The sequence below is a fragment of the Narcine bancroftii genome, chromosome 3, assembly GCF_036971445.1.
Source record: "Narcine bancroftii isolate sNarBan1 chromosome 3, sNarBan1.hap1, whole genome shotgun sequence".
In the NCBI taxonomy this organism is placed as follows: Eukaryota; Metazoa; Chordata; class Chondrichthyes; order Torpediniformes; family Narcinidae; genus Narcine; species Narcine bancroftii.
In genome coordinates, this window is record NC_091471.1 from 237,097,614 (window position 1) to 237,105,363 (window position 7,750).

Genomic DNA, 7,750 nt, shown 5'->3' on the forward strand with positions numbered 1-7,750 from the left:
AGCACAACTTCTTCCCCTTCACCATCAGATTCATGAATGGTCAATGGACCCCAGACACTGTCTCACTTTCTCTTTTTTTGCTCTGATTTATTTATTTTGTAAGGTGGTTTATGTAAATATTTTCCACTATGATGCTACTGCAAAACAACAAATCCTGTGACATGTCCATGACAATAAATTCTGATTCTGATTGTCACTGGGTCTAAATTGTGAGCCTCCGTCCAGCAAAGCTGAGCAGGCACATTCAGAGCCCTTTCAAAAAAACTGCGGAGTGCTCCAGCATTTTCTTGTGAAACACAAAAGTTTGCAGTCGCTATGATTGTAGTAAAAAGCACAGAAAAGCTGGAGGAACCCAGCCAGTCTCGCAGCGTCCATAGGATGCAAAGATATATTGCCAACATTTTGGACCTGACCCATTCCTAAAGGTGTAAGCAAAGAACAAGCAGGCATCAGAATAAAGACGGGGGAGAGAAAGGGGGAAGAATAGGAGGGGTTCAGACCGAAAGACAAAAGGTGAAATTGGATATGATTATCATTGTGTCTGTAATCACATATTCAAAATTACTTCCCTCTGGTAACCTCAGACTGCTTCCCAATTTGTCCTTCAAGTAGGATTTCAGTTGGTAGTATGCCAACACTGTATCGTGAGTTATATTATATTTATCCTTCATTTGTTCAAAGGATAATAATTTATTTCCTGAAAAGCAATTTTCTATTCTTTTGATCCCTTTTTTCTCCCATTCTCTAAAGGAAAGGTTATCTTTTTTTTTCCCAAAACATTATTTATTAATTTTAACATATGAAGAAAGTAAGTAATTCACGTACAGAAAAAATACAAAATAAAGTAATACAAGTACAAAGTAACATAGTTAATACAATACTAATCTCGGCATCTCCCCCAACAACTAAAAACTACGACTAAAAAAAAACTATTTTTAACCACTAAACCCCCCCTCCCCACCCCACGATAAAGAGTGAAGAATTAATACTATTATTATAATAAAAAAATAAAAAATATATATCTTAAAAAAAGATCGAAATATATAAAAAAAACAAAAAAAAAAAAATTATTAATTATTAATCCAAAAAATGTTTATTATATAAGAGTATATATGAAAAAACAAAAACAAAAAGAACTTAAATGAAAAAAAACTAATACTAAAAAAAACTAAAAAAGAAAAAAAAGAAAACATATATATAAAACATAATAAAAAATAAGTTTTTTTAAAGAAAAAAAATGATGAATTCAAACTTATTTAAATTATATATAATCAATAAATGGGGTCGACTTTAACTCATAAAAAGACATCTTATCTTGTATAGAAAAAGATATTCTTTCCATAACCAAACAAAACTTCATCTCTGAATACCACCTAACTAAAGACAATACATTTCTATTCTTCCAAGTAATCACTATACATTTCTTGGCCACTGCCAGCGCTAAGTAAATAAAAGAGATCTGGTAATTATCTAATTCTAAATCAATCAACGGTTGCATATTCCCGAATAAAAATATATCAGGGTCTAATACAATATGAAGATTATATAGATTATTAAATACAGATTGAATACCTTTCCAAAATTGTTGTAACCGATCACACAACCAAACAGCATGTAAAAAAGTACCAGAAACCTGATCACAACGAAAACAAAGATCTGACTTACTGAAAACTATTTTTTTTAATTTTTCGGTTGTTAAATATAATTGATGTATAAAACTATAATTAATCATCGCCAATCTAGCATTAATCAATTTTCGAACACTATTACAGCAGATTTCAGACCAATCTTCTTCAGTTATTGTTAAACTTAAATCTTTTTCCCATTTCATTTTATCTTTATCCCAATGTATTTTACTTTCACTTTCCAACAAAATATGATACAAACCTGATATATAACCCTTTTTTTGGAAATGAGAGCACATATTTCTCAAAATCAGTTTCAGACAGTAAATTCATTTGACGACCGCATACCTGTTTTACAAAAGATCTTAACTGATAATACACAAATATAGAACAACCACTTATATCAAATCTCTTTTGCAATTCTACAAAAGAACAAAAATGACCTTCTAAAAAACAAGGAAAGGTTATCTATTGTAAAAGGGATTAGCTGATTTTGCATCAGTATTAGTTTTGGTAGTTGGTAATTTGTCTTATTCCTTTCTACATGAATCTTCTTCCAAATATTGAGCAGATGACGTAATACTGGAGAATTCCTACGTTGTACCAATTTTTCATCCCATTTATATAATATATGTTCAGGTATCTTTTCCCCTATTTTATCTAGTTCTAATCTAGTCCAATCTGGCTTTTCCCTTGTTTGATAAAAATCTCATAGGTATCTTAATTGTGCGTCTCTATAATAATTCATAAAGTGTGGCAGTTGTACGCCTCCTTGTTTATACCATTCTGTTAATTTATCTAGTGCTATTCTCAGTTTCCCCCTTTCCATAAAAATTTCCTTATTTTCTTTAACTCCTTGAAGAATTTCTCCGTCAAGTATATTGGCAATGCCTGAAATAGGCATTGTATCCTTGGGAAAATGTTCATTTTAATACAGTTTATCCTTCCTATTAGTGTTAGTGGTAAGTCTTTCCAATGCTCTGTTGTCCTGTAATTTTTTCATTAGTGGATAATAATTGAGTTTATATAGATGGCCGAGGTTTTTATTTATTTGTATACCTAGGTATCGTATTGCTTGTATTTGCCATCTGAATGGTGATTCCTTCTTAAATTTTGAGAAATCCACATTATTCATTGGCATTGCTTCACTTTTATTTGCGTTAATCTTGTATCCCGACACTTCTCTATATTCCTTCAATTTCCTATGTAATTCTTTTATTGATATTTCTGGTTCTGTTAAGTATACTATAATGTCATCTGCAAATAAACTGATTTTATATTCCTTGTCTTTTATTTTTATCCCTTTTATTTTATTTTCTGTTCTTATCAATTCTGCTAGTGGTTCTATAGCTAACGCGAACAATAAGGGTGATAGTGGGCAGCCCTGCCTTTTTGATCTGCTTAAGTTAAATTGCTTTGATATATATCCATTTACTGTCATTTTCGCCAATGGCCCCTTATATAATGCTTTAATCCAATTAATATATTTCTCTGGTAAACTGAATTTTTGTAATACTTTGAATAAATAATTCCATTCTACTCTGTCAAAGGCCTTCTCTGCGTCTAAAGCAACTGCTACTGTTGGAGCTTTATTTCCTTCTACTGCATGAATTAAGTTAATAAATTTACAAATAGTGTCTGTTGTGCGTCTTTTTTTGATAAATCCGGTTTGGTCTAGATTTACTATTTTTGGTACATACTCGGCTAATCTGTTTGCTAATAGTTTAGCTATTATCTTATAATCTGTGTTAAGTAAAGATATTGGTCTATATGACGCTGGTGCGAGTGGATCTTTCCCTGTCTTTGGTATTACTGTAATTATTGCTGTTTTGCATGAATCTGGTCAGCTTTGTGTTTTATCAATCTGGTTGATTACTTCCAGGAGGGGAGGAATTAATAAATCTTTAAATGTTTTATAGAATTCTATTGGGAATCCATCCTCTCCTGGTGTTTTATTATTTGGTAGTTTTTTTTAATTATCTCTTGTATTTCTACTATTTCAAATGGTTCTGTTAATTTGTTTTGTTCCTCTATTTGTAATTTTGGTAGTTCAATTTTAGTTAAAAATTCATCTGTTTTGTCTTCTTTCCCTTCGTTTTCAGTTTGGTATAATTGTTCGTAGAATTCTCTGAAGTTTTCATTAATCTCCGTTGGATTTGTTTGTCTTTTTTCCTTGATGCCAATACCATTCTGTTAGTTCGTTTTGTCTTAAGCTGCCATGCTAGAATTTTGTGCGTTTTTTCTCCTACTTCATAATATTTCTGTTTTGTCTTCATTATGTTCTTCTCCACCTTATATGTTTGTAGTGTTTCATATTTTATTTTTTTTATCTGCCAATTCTCTTCTTTTAGTTGTGTCTTCCTTCATTGCTAATTCTTTTTCTATATTTGCTATTTCCCTTTCCAACTGCTCTGTTTCCTGATTGTAGTCCTTCTTCATCTTAGTTACATAACTTATTATTTGCCCTCTGATGAACGCTTTCATTACGTCCCATAGTATAAACTTATCTTTCACTGATTCTGTATTTATTTCAAAGTACATTTTAATTTGTCTTTCAATTAATTCTCTAAAATCCTGCCTTTTAAGTAGCATGGAGTTTAATCTCCATCTATACATTCTTGGAGGGATGTCCTCTAACTCTATTGTCAATATCAGGGGTGAGTGGTCTGATAATATTCTAGCTTTATATTCTGTTTTTCTTACTCTGTCTTGCATACGAGCTGATAACAGGAATAAGTCTATTCTTGAGTATGTTTTATGTCTACCCGAATAATATGAATATTCCTTTTCCTTTGGGTGTTGTTTCCTCCATATATCCAAAAGTTGCATTTCTTGCATTGATTTAATTATAAATTTGGTTACTTTGTTCTTTCTGTTAATTTTTTTCCCAGTTTTATCCATGTTTGAATCCAAATTAAGGTTGAAATCCCCTCCTTTTATTATGTTCCCTTGCGTGTCTGCTATCTTCAAAAAAATATCTTGCATAAATTTTTGATCTTCTTCATTAGGTGAATATACATTGAGTAAATTCCAAAACTCCGAATATATCTGACATTTTATCATTATATATCTCCCTGCTAGATCTATTATTTCCTCTTCTATTTTAATTGGTACATTTTTACTGATTAATATAGCTACTCCTCTAGCTTTTGAATTATATGACGCTGCTGTTACATGTCCTACCCAATCTCTCTTTAATTTCTTGTGCTCCATTTCAGTTAAATGTGTTTCTTGCACGAATGCTATATCAATTTTTTCTTTTTTCAGTAAATTTAGCAGTTTCTTCCTTTTAATTTGGTTATGTTTTCCATTAATATTTAAAGTCATATAGTTCAACGTAGCCACTTCATACTTTGTTTATCTTTCCTTTCCGTTTCCTCATCATCATCTTTCCTTCTTATCCATTTCTGCTTTCTTGTTTTGAACACTTTATAAGACAACATTTCTAAAACATCAAATATTTCCCTTATTCTCTTATCTAAAATTTCTTTAACCCCACTATCCCCTCCCCTTCCTGAGTTGCCCTTTATCCCTTGTCGGGCAACCACATCTCCCCTCTCCATTTAGATTTGCGAATTCACTCGCAAGCGTCAACTGATTTTGCAGTGACCGTAACTCCTCCCCACCCAGCCCCCCCAGAAAAGATTTTAATTTTCATATATAACAAAGGTCACTCTCTTAATTCCCTCCTTAATTCCTCTCTTCCCTTTCTTTCCCTTATTAATTCTTATCTATACTCTATATATTTTCCTTTAAATACGGATACACTCATGTACACACACACACACACACACACACACACACACACACACACACACACACACACATATATATATATATATGTATATATATATATATACACATACATATAGTTCGTGGTCATTTTTACTCTCGTTACATGTCTTCACCTCTCTGTCTGTTTTGTAGTTGTTCTGCAAATTTTCGTGCTTCCTCCGGATCCAAGAATAGTCTGTTTTGCTGCACTGGAATAACTATTTTAAGTACCGCTGGGTACTTTAGCATAAATTTATATCCTTTTTTCCATAGGATCGCTTTTGCTGTATTAAATTCCTTTCTCTTCTTCAGGAGTTCAAAACTTATGTCTGGATATAAAAAAAAATTTTGATCTTTGTATTCCAGTGGCTTTTTGTCTTCTCTTATTTTCTTCATTGCTTTCTCCAATATATTTTGTCTTGTTGTATATCTTAAGAATTTTACTAAAATGGATCTTGGTTTTTGTTGTGGCTGTGGTTTCGGGGCTAATGTTCTATGTGCCCTTTCTATTTCCATTTCTTCCTGTAATTCTGGTCTTCCTAGGACCCTGGGGATCCAATCTTTTATAAATTCTCTCATATTCTTGCCTTCTTCATCTTCCTTAAGGCCCACTATCTTTATATTATTTCTTCTATTATAATTTTCCATTATATCTATCTTCTGAGCTAACAACTCTTGTGTCTCTTTAACTTTTTAATTAGATTCTTCTAATTTCTTTTTTAAGTCCTCTACTTCCATTTCTACGGCTGTTTCTCGTTTCTCGTTCTTCCACCTATATATATATCATTTTCCTATATCTGACATGACCATCTCTAATCTATTCATTTTTTCTTCTGTACTTTTAATTCTTCTTTTTATTTCACTAAATTCTTGTGATTGCCATTCTTTTACTGATTCCATATATTCTTTAAAATAAAATATATCCATTGTCTTGCCTTTCCCTTCTTCTTCCATTTCTCTATGTTCTTCTTCTTCTTCTTCCTCTGGGTTGGTCATCTGTTGTTTCCTTGTTTTCTTTTTACTCTCTTCTTTCTTGTTCTCTTTATTTTCTATGTTCTCTTCTTGTTGTTGTGTTGTAGCTGTCATTCTCAGCTGTGGAGATCGACTCCTCAGCTGGTCCCCCCTCCCATCAGTGATTTTTTCATCATGCGCATCGCGCATGCTCGACTCCTCACACATGCGCGGTTGCGCACTTTTACTTGGCTCCGTGAGCCATTTTTGTAGTCCTGAGCTCGGGACTTCAACTGACCTTAGGTAGCGGGCTTCTCTCTCCGCGGTGGGCCTCCTCGGACAGGTAAGGCCTTCACCTTCTTCTTCCGACGTTCTTTCTTCTTCTCTTCTTCCCGTTGCTTTCGACTTTTCTTTCTTCGCTGCCATTTTCTTCCCACCTTTACTTTCACTTTATTTTAATTTTTATGTTTGTGCCTTTGTGTTTTGTGTGGTTTTTTTTAACTTTTCCGGAGAGGGCTGGAGTTTCCCGACCAGCCACTACTCCATCACGTGACTCCTCTAAATTGGATATGATAAAAGGAAAGATGAGAATTGATTTTGGCTCCGTGAAAGGAGAGAGAGGGAAAAGGGAAGAGAGAAAGAGAGAGGGAGAGAGCAAGAGGGAGAGGGAGAGAGAGAGAGAGAGAGTTGGGGGAAAGGTGATAGGTGGAAGAAGATGGGGGAGGGGGTTTGTAATGGAAACCGGAGAGGTCGATGTTAATGCTGTCCAGCTGGAGGCGCCTAGTCGGATGATGAGGTGTTGTTCCTCCAATTTGTGGGTGGTCTCAGGCACCATTTTTTTGTTTATTTAAGATTTCCTGTACTGGTAGCTTTTTGACCTTCCTGTTCTCCGGGCAAAGGAAGGGATGAAGTCAGGGATAGTTTTCCCTGGAGTTAAGGAGGGTAGTCCAAGACCCAGTGGAGATTTATTACAATAGTGGCGGGTAAAGTAGCAATGATTGTTTCCACACTGTGGAATCAGCTGGAGGAGTAAACAAATGGATAAGGAAGTGAGAAAGATGTTTTCACTCAAAGGTCATTAGAAGAGGAAACATTTCACCACAATTATCGATTGAGTAAACCGCATCTGTTAGAAAACTGAGTGTAGGTTTGTAAAGGGAGATGATATACAACAACTTAGTGAATACAATTTGACAGGCCAGTGCCAGTATAGATTAAATGGGCCAAATGGCCTCCCCTTTCATCTCCCGTGATATAGAATCAGTTGAGTCCACTCCACAAAAACCACAGAGGCATCTCCTGGTAGTCAGTGAAGGGGTGTGGTGGAATTTGTGGCTGGTCATCTCATGGGATTTCTCCTTTCACAGCTGTGGGTCTGGTCCAGATGCAATGGCTTGGGA